We start from the raw sequence: 20553 nt of genomic DNA on the forward strand, positions 1-20553 counted from the left end.
ATATATATATATATATAGTCATGGGACGTGGAGTATAGTGTGGGAGTGGAGTCAAGGGATTTGTAATAGATATGTATGATATTGAGGGAAAGTGGGGCGGCGGATTGGGGGAGCGAGGTTGTCACTTCGAGGGGTAAAAAGTATAACTATTGCACTGTGTTGTACAGCTGAAACTAATTCTAAAAAATTTATATTTCATAATAAAAAAAACCACATACAATGGCTGAATGGAAAAAAAAAAAGCTGCAAGTTGAGTTTTAGGCAGAGGGGCATGCGCAGAATGACCCCTGGGTGTCCCCTCCTTGCTCCTGCTCCAGTGGCTCCATTGAGCACTGGGCACAGCCTGCCCCCTGGTGGTCATTTTCAGCACTGCAGCCACAGGCAGAAAACCAGAAAACACACCTTTGGGGTCTTTAAAGCAGTGGAGCGCCAAAGCCCCAAGGGACAAAGGAGCATGGCCTGCACTGCAGGCATGGGGGTGGGGGAAGGGATGGGGAGAAAGGAACCTCGGATGCTGCATGTCCCCGGTTTTTATCCACTGTCCTGTAGTGCCCAGTACCCCCCGAGAACCCAGAGGCTCCGGCAAGGGAGGCCAAGCCCCTGTTCCCCGGAGAAGCAATCCAGTACACTGCACCTGGCCCTCAGGCTTCTCCCTGTCCCAGGGACCTCATGGGGTAGGTAGAAAGCATTTACTGGACTCGGCGCAATGGGTCACCGATGGAGAACAATGACAACACACTCTCCTAGGAGCCTGTGGGACCCCCGGAGTCCCCGCTCCAAGCACATTCCAGTTGCAGAGAAGTAATCAGGTCTTCCTTCTGTATACTGGAGGACCCATGGGGGCTTACCCTGGTCGCAGGCGCCCAGAGCAGTGGACACAGCGCTCCAGACCCTGTTCTCTCCAGGTTGCCCTGGGGTGGCCCGGCCGACTCTGAAACCCTCGGGACCCCAGCCCATCAGCCTGGCAGAGCTCCCCTCGGGATGCGGTGCACCTCGGGGGTGTTGCTGGGAGACTGGGGCCCGGTCTGGTCCCACCTTGGCCTCAACTTATGGTGCACGCCGTCTCCCCCTTTCCCAATGTCCGCCCTTTAGAGATGTGAGCGTGCCCGCTGGCCTGCACCTAGTCGCCAGCTATCCCGCCTCGAGTCTCCAGTCAATCAGGCCGCCCTTTTCCGACGCCGCCAGCCAATCGGGGCGTCCGCTGTGGCTTCCTTTGCGAGTAGCGCGGCAGCTGCGACTCCCGCTGAAAAGTGGCGAAGATACCTATTTTGGGCCTGGGTACCTGGAAGGTGAGGCCGGCATCGCAATGGGGTGGGGGGTCAAGTGCGGAGCCTCTCCTTTCCGCGACTCGCCCTGGGGAGACACCTGCAGTGGCATCGGCCTGCCTGCCCAGTTGGTCGCCTGTACCTCCCTGGGAGGCTTCCTGTGTTTGAAAGATGGATGGAATTTTTAGAACATAGATTTTCTGAAAATGAGGATTGTCCATATGGTATTTCATATTGAAGCCAAATCATAATTATTCAGAAATAGTGTTTGGGAAAGCCCAGAAGAAAAGTTTGTGGAACTTAGGTAAGGGCAGAAATAGTGGCAGTCACCTAACTAGATCAAACAGCAGCCAACTGTTACTGAAACACGTTGTCTGTATCAAAAAGATAAGGAAACGGTGCCGTTGCCAACTTGGTTTTGAACAAACTTTGAAACTTCACGTTCCCTGTGTAAAACCTAACGGTGGAAGCACTGGAACTTTCCCCTTGGACTTCTAATTCTTGTCAATGCTTTGAGACATGGCACTAACTAAAAAACCTTTCAGTGTTTTTTTATTTTTTGTGTGTGTGTTTGATAAAAAGATGTTCCTTTCAGAAATCACATAAGAAATTATTGGATGACCATGAATTAGAATGACGATACCTCCTTGTCTAAATATTATTTAAATAATTTCTTCTATAGATTTGTCAACTCTTAGAGGCTAAGGGTGTTGTTTTCAGCATCTAGCTAAGGACATGCATTTGGCAGCCATTCAATGGCTTTGACTGTCTTGACTTTATTGCCTGACTTCAATTCTGTCTTTTATATCCTGTGTCTTCTGCGCACAGCTGGGTGTGTGCAGATGTTTCTGCACACAGGGTAAGGAAAAGCTATGAAAACCGTGCTTAAGAGGCCAACACATTCCTTTTTTATTGCTGTTGGACTTCAGCAGTGTAGAGTTGGATTAATCATAATCGCCCTGCCCTCATCCATGCAAAGGCTTGTTTTGATTTTGTTATTTTTGATAGTGTAACATCAGCAGCCTGTTGCCCCAGAAATGCTGCATCACAACCAACCACAAAAGCTCGGTGGCTTACACGCGTGTGTTTTATTACTGATGCATACAGGGTGGGCAGCTCCCTGTCCCCGCTCACTCACACGTCCAGGGGTTGGCGGGTCTCCCTTGGGACCATTGGGGTACTCTGCTTGGCTCCACTTAACTCTCACCCTCAAGCAGGCAAGTCTGGGAGTATTCTCAGGATGATGGCAGAGGAGACATGCCAGGGTTCCCTCTGCTTGGAACTGGCATCTCTGTTGCATTTTGCTGGCCAAAGTAAAACACAAAGACAGTTCAGATGCAAGAGGTGGGGCATTGCTTGGTCAGGGCCTGGGAATCAGATTAAATCTGTACATCAGTCTGGGCAGAATTGACATCTTTATGATATCAAATCTGGCTTTCAAATCTGGCATATTTCTCCGTTAATAAATTGTCCTAAACATATTTCCTCTCTAAGTACCTTTCTATGTGGTTATATGGTTCTCCCTGTAGAGAATACATACTTTGTTTGTTGGAATTATTCCTGGGTACTCCCACCATCTGGACACTCTTAGAAATGATGCTTTGCTAAAATTGTGTTCTCAACTTGTTTGCTGTCGGCGCAGAGAAAGATGGTCATCTTTGGTACATTCATCACATTTCCAGCTACTTTGTTAAACTGTACTATTATTTCTATTAATTTGCCTGTAGACTCTTTTGGGTTTTCTACATAAATGATCATATTGTTTGCAAATAATGGTAGTTTCCTTTGCTTATTTTCTAATCCTTGAGTCTCAGATTGCTATTTCTGAGCTGCTTGTTCTGGCCAGGATCTCCAGTCCAGTGGCCATTCTATCTTGTCCCTGATTTTAAAGGCAATGCTTCCAATATTTCCACGACTATGGTGATGTTTGCCTAGGTTTTTTGGTTTGTTTGTTTTTGTCCTTGATTTTTCTTGTTGTTGTTTAAACATGGATATTCTTTATCAAGTTAAAGAATTTTCTTTTCTCCTAATTTACTAAGAGTTTAAATTATGAATGGGTATTGAATCTTTGATTGGGATGATTGTTTTGTTGTTTCTTTTTTAATCTGTGGATTATTATGGATTTTCTATTATCAAGCCATCCTTGGATGTCTAAGATAACCTCTCTATGGGTGTGCTGTATTATTGTTATGTATATTGTTGTATCCAATTTGCTATTGTACTGAGGATTTTTGCAACTATATTCATAAGTGACATAAATATGTGACAATATTTTTGTGTGCTTTTGATTTCATGGTTATGCTGGTTTGGTAGAATGAATTGGAATTGATTTTCTCTTTTTCCTTTGTCTGAAAGATTTTGTGTTAAATTGGGATGATTTCTTCTTTGAAAATTTTGTAGAATTCTATGCATATGTTTTTATCTAATTGCTTTGTTTTTTGAATAATCATAGGACAATTCAGCCTTTATTTCTTATGTTTTTCTAGGAATTTTTCCATTTCAGTTCATTTTTCCAAATTGTCAGCTTACAGTCATTGATAATATTTTCCTAGATTTTGAATCTTTATTTTTTCCTTATGTGCTGCTTTTCATTCATGTCAGTTTTAAAAAATTGGTCTTCTGAGTCTTGTCACAAGTTTGGCTACTTTGTTAAGGTTTTTCAAAAGACTAACCTGTGGCCTGGTTGACCTTCCATCAATCTTTATTTGATATTCATCCTTCTTGTCATTTTCTCTTCTTCTAATTTCTTGGTGTTTCTTTTTCTAACTTAAGATGGATCCTTGGCGCATTAGCTTTCAGCCACTCCGAAACTGCTGCTTGTTAAATGAAGGCACTGATACACATTGTGGAGCTGTGTGAAGTTGAAGTGAGAAGCCTGTTGAGAACATTCTGGTTAATGGGGCCCTGAACCTTGTCCAAGCTTCTTCCTTCATTCCAGTCACTGTACTCGCATGAGTGGCCCAGTTTACAATGAGTGTTTCTTTTCTGGGCATCCACACTCCTGATAGGATCCATACTGCTCCTTAGGTTTTGACAGATGCTGCCTCTTGGAAGGGCTATCTTTGTGAGCACACACATGTTCACCTTTACATGTGGACTGTGGTCTTTGTGGGAAGAGGATGAGTCTGTGCCTCCTCGTATCTCAGTTATTAATCATCCTACATTTATTTATTCCTCGTTCATCCAGGAAACAGTGTCTTGCTCAGCTGTTTGTAGGCACTAAAGATACCTATAGATTATTGCCTATATAAGTTAAGGAGTTGGAACTTAGATGATCTATCAATCCTTTCTGACTCAGCATTCCCTAATTTTAGGACTGATTGATGCTATTGAATAGTACCAATTCGGTGACTTCCGCTTTTATGTCTTGTTGACTCTACATTCCAGAGTGAAAAGGGAGGATTGGTGTGGGGTTCTCCTGAGTGAGGGTGGATGACTCCTGCTTTGTTCCTTTTGCAGGCAGCTCCCGGGGAAGTGATGGAGGCAGTGAAAGTGGGCATCGATGTGGGGTACCGGCACTTGGACTGCACGTACCTGTACCACAAGGAGAACGAGGTCAGAGCCAGGATCCAGTGCAAGGTCAAGGAGGGCACAGTCTGGTAGGAGAACCTCTTCATTGTCAGTAAGGTAGGACTCCCAGGACTCCATTTGTACTTGAACGAGACATGACAAGGACTTCTGCAGCTTCTTGTACATGCCGGCAGTGACACAGGTGAAAGGGTCAAAGAAGCGTGACAAGCAGAGGAGACAGGCTGAGTCAAGGCATGAGGCATGGAACAGCACATGGGGTACAGGGACCTGTAAAAACTCGGTGTTCCTGGGGCGAGGAAGGTTGGCCGCCAAGAGAGACGGGTGAGGCTGGAGCTGCACATGGGCCAGATCACTGGAGACCTAGCATCAGCTGCTCTTCTCTCACAGATAGAGGGGTGCCGCCGAATGTTACGTAGGGAGCTCATCTCCTATGTGAGCGAGACTTGTGCTGTATGTAGGGGATGTAGTCAGTGACAGCAGCATGTGTCTGAACAGAGACAGAAGGCAGTATGAGTTGGAAAGGGTGATAGCCTGAGCGAGGACAGCAGGAGACGGAGAGCAGGGAAATGGCTGGAGGGTCAGTTAGGAGGCAGGCCCTGTAAGAAATGCCAGGGATACAACAATATAGTGGAGAGTTAAAGAATTCCTTTGCTTTTGACTTTGAAGCAGAATTTTAAGACTATTAGTCCAGGAGCCATGGGTTCATGGTCCAGCCATCGTGCCTGATTGTGAGACACTGGATTAGTCATTGGCTGGCTCAGGTTCCAGCTTCATCATGTATAAAATGAGACTGGATTTCATAATCTCCTGAGTGAATTCTATGTCTGAATGTCTATAATTGCAAGTTTCACTGCTGTTTCTATAGTAGAATTTGGTTTTCCGTGTTACCTGGAGATAATTTCTGTAACTCATCAGTGCTGTGCAAGGGAGGCCCAGGTGTGACCTGGGATGAGGAACCGAAGTGTTTCCTGGTCCTCCAGGTAGGGAGATGGGTTCCTGGGGGCCCCGTGATGTGGGGACAGTTTTCTCCCTGGTGGACCATAGCCAGCAGAGGATGTGTGCCCATTATGCTTGAAATTTAGAAGAGTCTTGGAGATATAATTTTAAAAATAAATCACTGATATACTCACCATTGAGAAAGTACTATTGTTATCAATATGATATATTCACTTCTTGTTTCTTTTTTGTTGATATACTGTGTTTGTAGTTTGTTTTTATATACTTGAATCCTTTTTCTTTCTTTCTTTTTAAACTTTATTGGGGAGCAGTGTGTTTTTTGGGGGAACAATGTGTTTTTTCCAGGACCCATCAGCTCCAAGTCAAGTTGTCCTTCAATGTTAGCTTCAATGTTACAGCTCAGCTCCAAGTCCACTTTCCATTTTCAATCTGCTTGCGGGGGGCACAGCCCACCATCCCATGTGAGAGTCGAACCGGCAACCTTGTTGTTAAGAGCACGTACTCTCACCATCTGAGCCATTTGGCCACCTGTTGGCAGCTCAGTGGCAGCTCAGCTCGGCCACAGCTCACTGGCCCATGTGGGAATCGAACACGCTCTAACCAACTGAGCCACCCGGCCGCCCCCTGAATCCTTTTTCTTTTGTTTATTTATTTTTGCTTTTTCTTTTGCTGGTATGGAACCTTCAGATTAGATTCTGTCACAGTTAATCCTCAACAGTATAATGATGGAAATAATGAGGAAAAGACAATCACAAGCTCTCATACTTCACAAAGGGTATGGGTGGGAATACCTTAACAAGTGTAGGCAGTGTATGTTAATCCACTTACCTAATTTAACCTGCAGGATTATGAGGCCTTTGTAACAGAACCTTTAACATGATGTCTGTTTAAGTGGGAAACTCAGTATAGAAATTCTTCTGACTTTTCTTCATATTTTTTCTGCCTGTGGGCATTTTGTTGTTGTTGTTTGGTCCCAGTGGATCCAAACAACCAGACAGCCCTCTCATCAAATATTTCATGGTGTCTCCGATTTCCTGTTAGTGGGAATCAGGTAGAAGAAGCCCAGCTTTGGAGACCCTCCCAGAGGGAGTCCTAGATCATCGGAGGGGAATGTCACTGCCCCATGATATTCATGGCCGCCTGGCCTTGGATGTTGTTTGTCTTCCAAATGCTGGATTTGACGGACCAAGGGACAGACGCCTCTCAACACTGGCTCTGTGGCCGAGGTATCAGTCCCCCTTCTCTCTTGCAGCTCTGGTGTACCTGCCATCAGAAGTCCTTGGTGACAGCAGCCTGCTCCAAGCCTCTGAAGGCCTTGTAGTTGGAGTACTTGGACCTCTACCTCATGCACTGACCCGTGGGTTTCAAGGTACCACTCAGGCACTGGTGAGGCCCCCTGTGACAGCCTTCCTTCCTGGCCATGCCCCAGGAGGTGGTGGGAAGAGCTGGGCCAGCAGCCAGGGCATGTCAGCCACACACACACGTTCAGTTATGTCTGGGCCTTGGCTCTAGGACCTCCCACTTACTATGGTTTTTGCTTCCAAGCCAGTCATTTATTCTCTAAGCCAAGGGAGTAGCCCATTTTTCCCATAGGTTTTTCAGGTAAAAGCAGGTATCAGGCAGAGGCCAGCATTGCTCAGAGCCGCTGCTCATGCCACTCACTTCCCAGGTCCCAGGGACTTCTGGCCTGACTCTCCGTGCAGGTTCCGTCCTCCTTGGGGAGTGGTGGCTGGTCTGTGATATGTGACACGTCTGCTTGTTTACCTGTAGCGGGGCTCACGGGTTCTGGCGGGAGACTATTTCTCCATTTGCCTTTGTTCTATTCACTTCACTGCAGCTCACACCCCCTTCTCCTTTACACCCTGCACAGCCACTGTCCCAGCCTCAGTCTCATGTTGGTCCTGGCCAGGGTGTTCCTGTGCACATGCCCTAGACTGAGAGGACAGCCTGCCTGACCAAGAGCTCAGTCACACAGCTAGCAGTGGGGAACAGAGACTGCCTTGAGTTCTCCCTGCATCAGGTGAGCAGTGGCTATGCAGGCACCTCCTATACATGTACCTTGTTTTAGGAACACATGGTGTGTGCCAAGCTATTGGGTTTCTTTTTAGATTAAACCACTTCATTCCTTGTGCAGCTTTCCTTTCGGGCTTTGTCATTAGTGTCAATGAAGGATGTGGCAGCTGCACATCTGTCGCATTGATAGAGAGCAGGAGATGCCAAAACGAGAGAGAATGGTGCAGAGATGGTTTCTGTCTGTGAAATCATTGCATCCAGGGAACAAAGCTTAAAGTGATGACTATAGCTGAGTCATACTTATTGTCAGCTGTTCGTGATGTATGGCGATGGGCCAGGCACCGTTTTGGTGCTTCATGCATATTGGTCACATGGTCCTCACAGCAATCCTGTGAGGTGGGTCCTGGTCATGTCTCCGTCACACAGATGGTGAAACTGAGGCTAGTAGGGTTAGTAGGGTTCTCAGGGCCCAGAAGCTGAGGCTTAGGTCAGACATGTGTCATTCTGCCTGGCCCTCATCTGCTCGCAGATCCCTGTAATGGGCTGTCTGGGTGGTCAGCAGACTCCAAGGACGAGACCAGAGGGGACTTGTGTGGAAGCAGAGAGAAATGTCAGCCTCGGAGGTGGGACAGTTAGTGGCTTCATTTTAAAAAATTCCTCTAAACTATGGATCAAGCTGCAGTTTTAGAGGTTCTCCCCACTATTGCTCAAGAGAACGATTAGGTGTCATTGAAAAAGCATGCATCATACACCACTAGCCCAGTAACCGGCAACACAGAGCTGTGCCTACATGGGTACCCATGGCCACTTAGGAACACCTTTCTCTGCCTTGCGCCTCCCATGCTCCTTTGCACTGATTCTCACTTCATTATCTCTCACCATGATAGGGACAAGAATAAAAACAGAGAAGAGCCTTGCTTGGACTTGGCAGAAAGTTAACTGAACTCTTAAGGCAGGGAGGAAGACCCCTTTTCCTCTTCGTTACCTGAAATTGCTAAACACTGTTGTGACAACAGGCAAGGACTTCCAGGTCTTCCTTTCCTGTCTTATGGGGGGTGGGCATGAGGCCTGGGAAGAAAGCAAGGTCATATTGGCACTTGCTGAGTAGGGAGATGAGACTGGAGCTAGTGGTGTGAAGTGGCCAGCTGTAGGCGTGGGACTGCTGAGGTCATGCAAGCAGAGCGAGGAGGGGCATAGCCAGGAGGAGCACTGGACCAGGCCACACTCACTTCCTGTTCTCCTGAACAGCTGAATCGGTGAAACAGAGATGAACTGAGGTGTCTTGCCAGTGTCTAGGGTCCTAACCCCTCTGTCACAGAGACTGCCTCCCTTGAAAGATGTGGGTTAGCTCTGGGCTGTCTGTGGGTGAGGTCTGGGTGATTACTGCAGTGCACACTGACTCTAGCCACTGGTCCCATGGCCACTCAAGACTCATGCTGACTACATACCCTGGCACCAGGCCATGCTCTTTGTAAAGCTGAGGGCCAGTCTGCTTGCTGGTCAGTGAACAGCACAGAGCTTTGGGGGTGCTCTGCTCTTGAGTCCCTTAAAGAGGGAAGTGGTGGTGGATTAGAATGATGGTACATCACTGTGCCAAAGAAGACAGAAATCTAGGTAGGAAGATGTGCGAAGCAGACTCAGCTTGGGTACCCTTGCCAACACCACATCAACAGACACTCCGAGTTGTAGGAATGACAGCAGCTACATTGTGGGGAGCCATGGTTACAGGTAATTCATAGTCTTACAGATTGGCTCAGTTAATGCTTAACCTGTTTCTGCTCCTAAGGCACTGTCTCTGCCTGCACCTGGAGGGTGCTTACAAGTTGTTGAGGTATGTGGTGAGGATGGCCAGTTCCTTAGGAGATACTATAGATAGATGGCTATCTTGGCTAATGGAAGAAAGTGTCCTGGGAAGCTAATCCCCTAAAGCCCCCCTGATCTTTAAGTCTCCAGTAGATAGTTAATGATCTGCTTCTGTATGAGGTAATGCGTAGTTGTACCTGCAGTGTTGCACGTACTCAAACTGCATATATTGGTGAGGAAAAATAAACTCAGCGCTTCACCATCAGTGAAGACCGGCCGCATCAGCATGTGTGTGAGTGTCTCTTTATTCATTCCCACTCCCCCCTTCGGGTACTGATCGACTTGTGGCGGCTGGCCCGCCATGCTACATGTGTGTTCTTAATTCTGTGACACCGACAAGATCGTCGCCATCTGCCAGATGAGGAAATTGAGGCTGAGTGAGGCCATATAATGTGCCCAAGACCTCTCAGCTACTAAGTGAAGGAACTGGGAAAAGACCTCAAGTGCAGAAATGCTCATGACACATAAAGTAAACTACTTTAAAATGTGTAGAACCAGTTGTAAGATACTGTGCAAAAAAGTGAGGACTGTGGGTTATCAGTGGAGCAGACAGAGCCCTTGTACCCACAGTACTTCCTGTTCTCTAGGTCACAGAGGACCTGGTGACTGCAGGACTGGTGAGAACCATCAGGGTGTCCAACTTCAACCACAAACAGCTGGAGAGACTTTTGAATAAACCCAACTTGAGGTTCAAGCCATTGACTAACCGGGTGAGCTGTGGACAGACAGCTAAGTGGCTTTAACGAATGGAGTCAGCTTTTCAGCTGTTCCCTCCTCGTGGGGTGGAGCACAGAGTGGGCATTTTCTCCAGGGCTGTCAAAAATCATAATTATGGAGCAGCTAGGCAAGTGACGGGTGGACAGGTAAGACCTTTTTTTTTTTTTAAATTGGGGAATTGGGTGATGGGAACAGCGCTGGGGAATTAGGGGAAGGGGAACAGACAAATTGCTGTCATTTTGTTCTTCAGTCTAGTTGTAGAGGACGTTTCTTCACTGGCCCAAGTTGGCACCATCATTGCACTCTTCCCGGGCGAGGCAGACCAGTCGCCGGCTTCTGGATGGCCGCTCACTGCGGATGCAGGCCACTCTCGCTGGCTGCTGGCTACACACCGTAGCCCATGGCAACCCACTGCCACAGGGGCTGCAGCCTACGCCGTCGCTGTCGACTCACGGCAGCCCAGCTCCAGGTTGAGCTGTTGTTCAGCATCTTAGCTGTAGAGGGCAGTGTCACTGGCCCTCATATGTAGGATCCGAACTGGGGCCCTCTGGCGTCCCAAGCCAGTTCTTAACCATCGTGCCACTCGGCCGGCCTCAGGTAAGACCTTTTTTAAACGCTTGTCTGGTGAGGTAGTGTCCTTGGGGGGAAGGGCATGAGCTGAGCTTGGTTTTCTGTGTGCAGCCGTGGGGTGAATCATGAGGCGTGTTCAGAAGTAACAGTGGTCCAAAGGGCCTCCTCCCTTATTAATGATGGTCAGAGACAGTGCCAGCCTCCTGGGGAAGCACCAGGGACCCCTGTCCCCTCTCTCCAGCCCAAGCAGATTGCAGCCTGAAAGGGTTTGGACAACTGAGAGGTTCACAGACTCTGCCCTGACTTTAATGCTAAGAAATTACTTGTGGGAGGGGAGTTGTCACTTTGAGGGGTAAAAATAGAATTAATAATGTTGTAAATATTTTGAAGGGTGTCAGGTAGTCACATGTCTTGTTAGGGAGACCACTTCATGGATGGGGTAGAGGCTCGATCACTGCACTGTACACCTGAAGCTGATGTTGTATATTTTATGTCAACTATAATTGAATATATATATAGTCACAGGATGTGGAAGAAAAAAAAATACTATGACAAAAATTATTAGTGATTCACTATAGTACAAAAAACAAAAGAGAGTTTACTACAATACATACAATCCTATACTTATGAAAATAGAAAACTGAAGTAAAAATGTTTATCTACTCTTTATTGTATGTATGGATACCAAATTTCCATGTTTTGGTATAATTTGGCCTTCTTTGATCTGGGTTGTATCTTTTTTTTTTAAAGATTTTATTGGGGAATTGGGGGGAGGGGAACAGCGTTGGGGATTTGGGGAAGGGGAACAGACAGGTAGACAAATTGCTGTTTTTGTTCTTCAGTCTAGTTGTGGAGGACGTCGCTTCACTGGCCCATGTTGGTATGATCATTGTGCTCTTCCCGGGTGAGGCAATCGGTTGCCAGTCATTGGTCGGCCGCTCACAGCAGCTCTCAGCAGCTCACACCGGCTGCTGGCCGATCACGCTGGCTGCCAGCCACTCACGTAGCTCACGGCAGCCCACTGCAGCCCCTGTTGCAGCTTACGCTGTCGCCGGCGACTCACAGCAGCCCAGCTCCAGGTCAAGCTGTTGTTCATCATCTTAGCTATAGAGGGCGAGCGTCACTGGCCCTCAATGTGGAATCCGAACCGCAGCCCTGCTGCTCAGAGCTGGCGCTCCCAAGTGAGCTCTTAACCAGCTGAGCCACTCGGCCAGCCCTGGGCTATATCTTTATGTATATATAAATGAAAGTGGGGTGGGGGGAAGCCGTAAGGACACAGAACACTGTCTATAAAGAAACAAAACCATTTAGGGATTATACAATCTCTGTTTAAGCAGAGATTAAACCTCTAGGTTCCAGAACAGACAGGGTTTGGTTCAAAACAGAAACTCAGGAAAGATGCAGAAGATATGAAGAATGAACAAAATTGGCATTTCAACAGACTGTTTATTAAAGAGTTATGGACAGACTTCTGAATATGATAAAAATATTGAAGTATTAACTATAATAGTAGTTGAATGTGCTATGTACTTTAAAGACCACAAAATTAGTATCTTCTAGGCAGCTACAGAAATTAAATAATTCCATTTATTTGTCCTAATACTTTCCATTAAAGCACTTGAAATTTTCAAAAAAAAAGAAATGACAGTGAGGAAAGGGTTATGGTGTTTTCTAGCCTGGATGGCTTATATGGAGAAAGGACATTTATTTTACTTAAACTTTTTATTAACATGTTATGTACATGCAAAAGAATGTGCACAAATGAGAACAGAGCTTGATAAATTCACATAGCTGGACCTAGCTCTGTGCCAGCATCCAGGGGAAACATCACACCAGGTATCCTAGGTGCCCCCACTCTGCTCCTTTCTAGTCCACTGTTTGGATTTCTAACAAAACAAACTAGCCTCTAAACTTTATAGGTAATGGGAATTGGTGTGGGTCCCTCTCAGCATTGTATTTGCAAAGGCACAGACACTAGAAAGCACATTTCTATTCCAGGAATCCCAAATTGCAAATAGTTGGTGCATAGCGTGTTTGCAGGAAGAAAGCAGGTTAGGAAGAGGCCAGACTTAGGCTGTTCCAAGAACTGAAGGATTTGTAAGCAGGAGAGTGACACGATCACACTAAGAGAGTGCCCCTCAGTGAACAAACATGGACCCCGCCCCACTCAAGAGGGAGACGGTGAGTTGGCCCAGGCAAAGGCCTTGCTCCAGGCTCAGGAGCATAGGCATCGCGACCCTGCCCCACCTCAAACTAACGGGCACTCTGACCCGCCCCCAGATCGGGTTGCAGGGGCCAGGAGACACCGCCCTCAACTGGGACCGGGGGTTCCACCTTTGGCAGGGGACTGCTTACACAACGACCCTGACTCTCCCAAGGGGGCCCGGGTCCCTAACCCCGTGACCACACTCCCATAGGGGGTTCCTGGGACCCCACCCCAGACCCAGGACGGCTTGCCCAGTGAGCTTGCTCTTTGCCGAAGGAGCCTGGGGCCTCGCTTCCTTCTCGGGTCAGCAAACCAGACGTCCTCGCCCCAGCCTGGAGAACCTTGGGACCCGCTGACAGCATGCACTTCATCAGAAAGACCAGAGGCCAAGCCACCAGTTCTACACAGTTCTACAAAGCAAGTGAGGTGGCCCCGCCTTCAGCTTGGTACGGGAGCCAAGGGGCCCCTCGCCCCACCAGGAGGTCCCGGGGCCTGGCCACTGGCAAGAACCGATGGGCTAGGTGGCAACACCTTCCTCACAGGGGGAGGCCCCGGGACCCACTCCCCAACAAGGAGACTCCGGGCCCCACCCCAGCTCAGGCTGGCGGGTGCAACCACTCACCCTCGCACCCCCGCCAGGAAGGAGGGGGGAGGACCGGGACCGACCCTGGATAATGCGGGTGGGTCTGACAACCCCGCCCCACTGCTGCTCATGCTGGTGGGCCCACCAGCCCCACCACACCTCCAGGGAGCCTGGGGCTTAGTTCCCGGAGCAGACCAGTAGGCCCAGCGACCCTGCACTTCGCAGGGGCTGCCTAAGGCCCCGCCCCTTGACAGAGGTGCTCTGAGGCCTTATCTGGGCTCAGGCCAAGGGGCCGGCAACCCCACCCCTGACTCGGGGCGGGGAGGGGGGGGGCGGAGGTCCCCAAGGCTAGAAACACTGCCCTCCACCTGAGGGACCTGAAGTCCCATACCCATCTCGTGCCAGTAGACTTATTGACCCCCACTTCTGCCAGAGGGGAACAGGGATTTGCCCAGATGCAAACCCACAGACCTGGAGACCCTGCCTCACATTGGCAGAGCACCTGAACAGCTCAGGCAAGTATGCCCATTGACCATGCACTTCCCCCCTCCCCAGGCCCCACTCCTGACTCCGACCCCTGACCCCTGAGTAAAGTGACCCTACACCGTCTATTTTCAGATATAAACCTCTGATGTAATTTGATTTAACAGTATGGGTTGGCTTGGGTCTTTTTGAAAGCCGTTTTTTCCTTTTCTTTGCTCTCCTCCTCCCGAACCTTAATGACTATGTTTGCTATACATTTACTGTGCACACCCACCAGTTTCAATGGTTCTGTTTACTCCAGGCTGACTTAGTGCATGCCAGGCCTGGTGACTTGGGACAGGTTTTGCATTGTCAATGAAAAACATCCAGCCTAAGAGAAAGCTTATAATAGTTTATTTGAGCCAAACTGACTACAATTGCCAGGAAGCAAAGTCTCATCAAATTGAAGAAATACTCTGCAAAATGGCAGTTTGCAGCTTATTTTATATATAGAATCAAAGGAGGAGGATTACATGAAATCCACTGGTGATAGATTAAGGGGGTGGGAGAAAACAAAGAGGGGAGCTCTCTAGAATTGGATAAAAGTAAATTGGAAAAACAGGTACTCATTTTACATAGGTGGGCACAGGATAGTTAATATTTCACTTTTTATAGCACATAGAAATGGTAATCAGGGGACAAAAATAATGAGGGATTCTATTGTTTCCTGCTCTGATCTGGAATAAGGAATTACGGACATTCCAAGGGTATATTATCCTAGATGCAAAAAGATAATAGATAGGCTTCTTAAAGTAGAGACTGACCTTTGTCAAGGAAACTACAAACTAAAGATGTGACTTCCCATCATGGCCCACCTTAGTTAGGAATTTTTATGTTCAGGCCATCTTATGTGGTTATTTTCAGTCTCCTGAGTTTGTCAGGTTTCACCCTTTTCTGTTCACAACAGTAGTACCTACACTGTTGGGTAGGCCTGGGGTTCTGCCCAGGGCACCACCCCTCTATTGGTCCAGTATGCCCAGTGACCATACCCTTCATTGGTGGGTTTTGGGGCCTTGCCACCAGCTAAGGCCCAGAAATCCCAACCCCTGCGGGTGGGGTATGGTGGGGGTTGAGTCTGTACACCCTGTTCAGGTCCCAGCAACCCAGCACCCAGCTGGCAGAGCCAGTGGGCCCAACTGTTATGGAAGTCTCAGTTCTTTCCTAGGCAGTAAAGAATCAAAGATCAGCAAGCTAATTAATATGCAAGCAGGGTTTATTAGTGATACTTTCTCAGGGAAGACAATGGGCCTAGCCAAGGTGGGGGAGAGGGGGAGAGGGAGAGGGAAAAGAAGAGAGAGTGAGGGCCAGAGAGTTCCAGGACCAGAGAAAGAGGGAGAAAGAGAGAGGGAGAGAACGTGTGGGTGAGAGAGCTGGCCTAAAAAAAGAAGGGTGAGAAAGCTCTTGTTTCGAGGACTTATGGTTTGCTGGGTGGGATGAGGGAGTTACATATTGATTTGGTGGGGAAAGTGGTGCATGCTCTTCCACAGGAGGGCATGACCTCCTAAGATGGGTGGAGATCTGTTGACTCAGATCCTTGTCTTGCTCCAGACCACCAGTTGTCATCTGTTATAAAAACAGGTCCATGGCTGGAGGCAGTTAATCAAAGCTAGTTATTAGCTTTTTCTGTAAGTACTATGACCCCCTCCCACCCTTCTTCCTCCTCCATTTTCTAACTTCTACTTAACACAACAATCCCACCCCACACCACCCACGCTGGGTGGCCCTGAGGTCCACACCCTGTTCAGGCTAGCACACTTGGCTGCCTCTCCCGCTGTCTGCGGGAGTTTGGGGCCACAACCCAGGCTTGTCTGGCTGTTCCAGGAACCTGGCCACCTATTGGTGAAGCCTGGGCTCTGCCCCAGGGACCCTGCCTCTGGCTCAAGCCATTGGACCCTGGGAACTTGCCCTTAACTGAGGAGGCCTAAAGCCCTGCTCCCAGCTCAGGCTGGTAGGCTCTGGGATCCCATGTTTAGCTGGGGAGGAGGCAGAGCCAAAGATTTACCTCCTTGATCAGGCCAGTAGGCCCAGAAACCCCAACCTGTCGCCTGAGGACCTTATAACCCAGTCCCTTGCCAGGGATCAATGGTCCTGCTCCCGGTACAGGCAGATGGGCTTGGTGACCTTGCCTCCCACCAAAGGGTCCTGGGGACTGGCAACCCAGCCCTCTGCCAGGGGGACCCTGAGCCACAGCCCCTGCATGGACTGGTGGGCCCATTGACACTGTCCCCAGTTCGAGAGGGTGGGCCTGCAAACCCCACCCCACACCAAGGTTGCTGAGGGGTTCACCCCTAGCTTGGGCTGGCGGGCTCGGTGACAGCGCCTCTTGATGGGCTGCATGGAACCTCACTTCTGGCTCTGGTCAACAGGAGTGAGGATCCCCCTGGGAAGGAGGGGTCCCCAGTTGACTCAAGCCTATAGGCATAGAGTCTCCGCCCCTTGCTGAGTCAGCCATGGCCCTGCCAGCAGCCCTTCCAATTTCACACATTGAAATCCCAACCCCCAGGACCTTAGAATGTGACTGTATTTGCAGAGAAGGGCTTTAGACAGGTCATGTTAAATGAGGCCACTGCGGTGGGCCCTAATCCACTGTAACTGGTGTCCTTATTCAATGAGGATAAAGGTATATACCAAGGGAAGACCATGTGAAGACATGAACTAGACAGCCGAGGACAGCGGCCTCAGAAGAGTCCAACCTTGACCACCCCTTGATCTCACACTTCTGGCCTCTAGAACTGTGAGAAGAAGAGTGTCCTGTTTAAGCTGTCCCATCTGTGGTGCTGTGATGTGATGGCAGTTCTAGCTAGTGACAAGGCATGTTGCATGCACACATCTCATTCCTCTTTGGGGTTACTGTCAGTGGCTGAGTCTGTGCTGGGAGCCGGCTGGAAGCGTGATGGTTTCTATTCACTATGTCTCGGATGGTCCAGTAGAAATGCAGGCAATAGACGCCTGCTGACACTGTCTCTGTCACTAAAGGGGGTGTCCACCCCTGACTGTTTGTACGTCATTACAAGGGGCTCTGTCTCTGAATCCCACAGGGCTGCAGTGAGACAGAATCCTCCAGAGAAAATGAAGTCACCTGTCACCCTCAGCACTCAGCAGGGTCACAAACCCTGCTTAGAAACCCTCAGGCAGCCGACCTCTCTGCCAGGTGCAGAAATGATTGACCTAAAGGAGTGAGCTGGCTGACTCACCTGTAACGAGAGAACACAGAAATGCCAAAATATACAGCTACAGGGCCGACCGAGTGGCGCGATGGTTAAGAGCTGGCTTGGGACGCCAGGGGGCCCCAGTTCGGATCCCACATGTGAGGGCCAGTGACACTGCCCTCCACAGCTAAGATGCTGAACAACAGCTCAACCTGGAGCTGGGCTGCCGTGAGTCACTGGCAACGGCATAGGCTGCAGCCCCTGTGGCAGTGGGTTGCCATGGGCTACCGTGTGTAGCCAGCAGCCAGCGTGAGCGGCCAGTAGCCGCAGTGAGTGGCCGTCCAGAAGCTGGCGACTGATCTGCCTCACCCGGGAAGAGCGCAATGATGGTGCCAGCTTGGGCCAGTGAAGCAACATCTTCCACAACTAGACTGAAGAACAAAAGGACAGCAACTTGTCTGTTTCCCTTCCCCCAATTCCCCAGCACTGTTCCCATCCCCCCAATTCTGCAATAAAAATCTTTAAAAAAAAAAACCAAAAACACACAGCTACGGACATAACCCCACCTGCATAGGATCCCATTCATACACGTCACCTATATACACTCACACCCACAATACACACACACTCACACTCACACACACACATTCTTATCCTCATGTCAATCACACACATCACACATATCACTCACACACACAAGCATCACACACACTAACATCACCCCCACACACACACCTGCACACACACATCACACACACACACTGACAGGTACTGTAACACACCCACATGCACACTCACATGCAAACATCACCCCACACACACCACACACACTCACACACACAAACATCACATACACATACATCATCCACATAGAAACACATCACCCACACATACATATACATATGCAGCCACACACATTACATGCAAACTCATACACATATATCAACCACATACACACTCTCACAAACATCACCCCCCACACACACCACTTACACATACACATCACCCACACCCACACATCGCACACATACATACCCAAACATCACCTCCCACACACATATTACACACACAAACTCACACGCACATATCAATGACATACAAACTTCACCCCCTACACATGACCCACATACATACTCACACACAGACACATCACACACACACATACACACACCACACACATACATCACACACACACAGACTGGCACTGCATCACACCTATGCATGCACACTCACAAACATCACCCTACAACACACCACACACACACATCACCCATACACTCACACATTGCACACACACACATCAACCACACACACACTCACAAACATCACCAACACACACATCGCACACACTCACACATACACATCAACCACACACATACATCACCCACATACATCCCATCCACATACTACACACTCACACACATCACCTCCCATATTCACAGACATCACACACCTCAGCCACATACATTCACACACACAAACACACCACACACACACACACACACACTCACATACATTAAAAAAACCTCACAGTTAAGATTATTTTCTGTCCCTCATTTCTTCTTCCTGTCCCCACCTTCCTCTGTTCCCATGCTTGGGTACCACATAAAAGCTTCAAACCAGTCAAGCAAGCAATTCCGAATATTGTTCTATCCTCCTTCTTGGAGGCCCTGGACCCCACCTTTGGCTCTGACCCTGCATACTAGGCCCACTCCCAGGGGCTCTGAGCTCACCGTCAGTGACGCGGCCTTTGCTGGGTGCACCACAGTGTCGCAGCTCAGCCTTGGCCACCTACAAAGGGGCAGGAGGGTGAGAGATGGCCCTCAGCATGGAAGGACTTGTGTCTGGGCAGTGAGCTGGCAGAGGGCAGTTGAAGTCGCAAAGCGTCATACAAGCACTGTAACTGTGGCTTCCTCTTGATCTGCAAAAGGTCAGAGGCCACAGCTCCTGCCAGACGTCTGAGTGCTCCTGAGTTCATTGCACAACTGACACCTGCCTCAGGAGCCTCATGTGTAAAGGACGGTGACTGCTTGCCAGGGGGATGCCACGAAGAGGTGCTTCTACCCACTGTGGGGCCCACATCGGGCAGGGATCACATTGGAATGGCCGGGCAGCCTGCCTTGAAGCCCATGTTACCCTCTGTGGGCTTTCTTGCAGCACTGTAGGAAACTAGTACAGTAGGTTTGCCCGTCATTATCCCAGTAGGTCCATTGTCATCCTCTTTGGTCAGTTTCTATACGTCAATTCCACAAGATCCATAACAGAAAAACAGTCCACAAGACACACTCCTGGCACATTGGCATAATAACTATCACTAGAGAGAGACTTTAGAAAGTCCAAGCAACGTTTTTCACTGAAACGTGCCTGTGATTAATGTCATCTCACTCCACACGCACTTCCTGAGTGCCTTTTTTTTTGTACTGACATAGTATCACATGATTTAAACATACTCCCTGATCTCTAGGACCTGAAATTCTGACGTGTTACCGCAGGCTTTGCCTGGAAAATAAGTCCCAGCGTCTACTTAGTCAACGATTAGGGTGACTACTCAATGACCTCAAGGACATGTCTGCAACAGTAAAAGCCATGGGCAGTTTAGTGCCCATTAGACAGTTTGTAAACGTGCATCGTGTTGTGTCATGGTTCTCACACCCCTTTCAATAAATAAGGGTACCTCATTTTCCTGTTGGAGAAGTAAAGACTAGATTGAAAATAAAAAATAATATTCCCAAAATGAGGCATATAGTAAACCAAAGATGAAATGATTTCTAGTCTTAATAACTGTGTTTTTCTCTTAGCAATGTTCACAATTGAGTTTTTTTAAGGCTCCTGAACAACTGCACAATGTAAGTATAATTTGATAAAACATTACTCATAGAATGCACAGAAAAAATATTAAAGAGGAAGACTTGAAAGATACAAATCAAAGTGCCAGCAGTGGCTATTGCTCTGTGAGGAACTGTACATGACATTCATTTTCACAGTGGGAATTTCTGAAGTTCCAAAATCTGCTGTAATGAAGGTGCAGTGATTAGGCAATCTGAAAAAATATTAGGTTTGCTTTAGTTTCGGTTCACTTTTAAAGTGTAAGTTGACCATCCTGGTTCCATTTAGGTTTCTATCATTCTTGCCATAAAAGGATAAAAAATGTTCTTAGATTTTATTTAAAGGGCCATA

At 48.3% G+C, this 20553-nt stretch overlaps 1 pseudogene; it reads left to right on the forward strand.

The window, feature by feature from the left end:
- Positions 1–10339, forward strand: part of LOC109378237 (1,5-anhydro-D-fructose reductase-like) — a 13847-nt pseudogene extending 3508 nt beyond the window's left edge.
- Positions 10340–20553: the final 10214 nt, after the last annotated feature.

Source organism: Hipposideros armiger, unplaced genomic scaffold (genome assembly GCF_001890085.2).
Source record: "Hipposideros armiger isolate ML-2016 unplaced genomic scaffold, ASM189008v1 scaffold_1820, whole genome shotgun sequence".
NCBI lineage: Eukaryota > Metazoa > Chordata > Mammalia > Chiroptera > Hipposideridae > Hipposideros > Hipposideros armiger.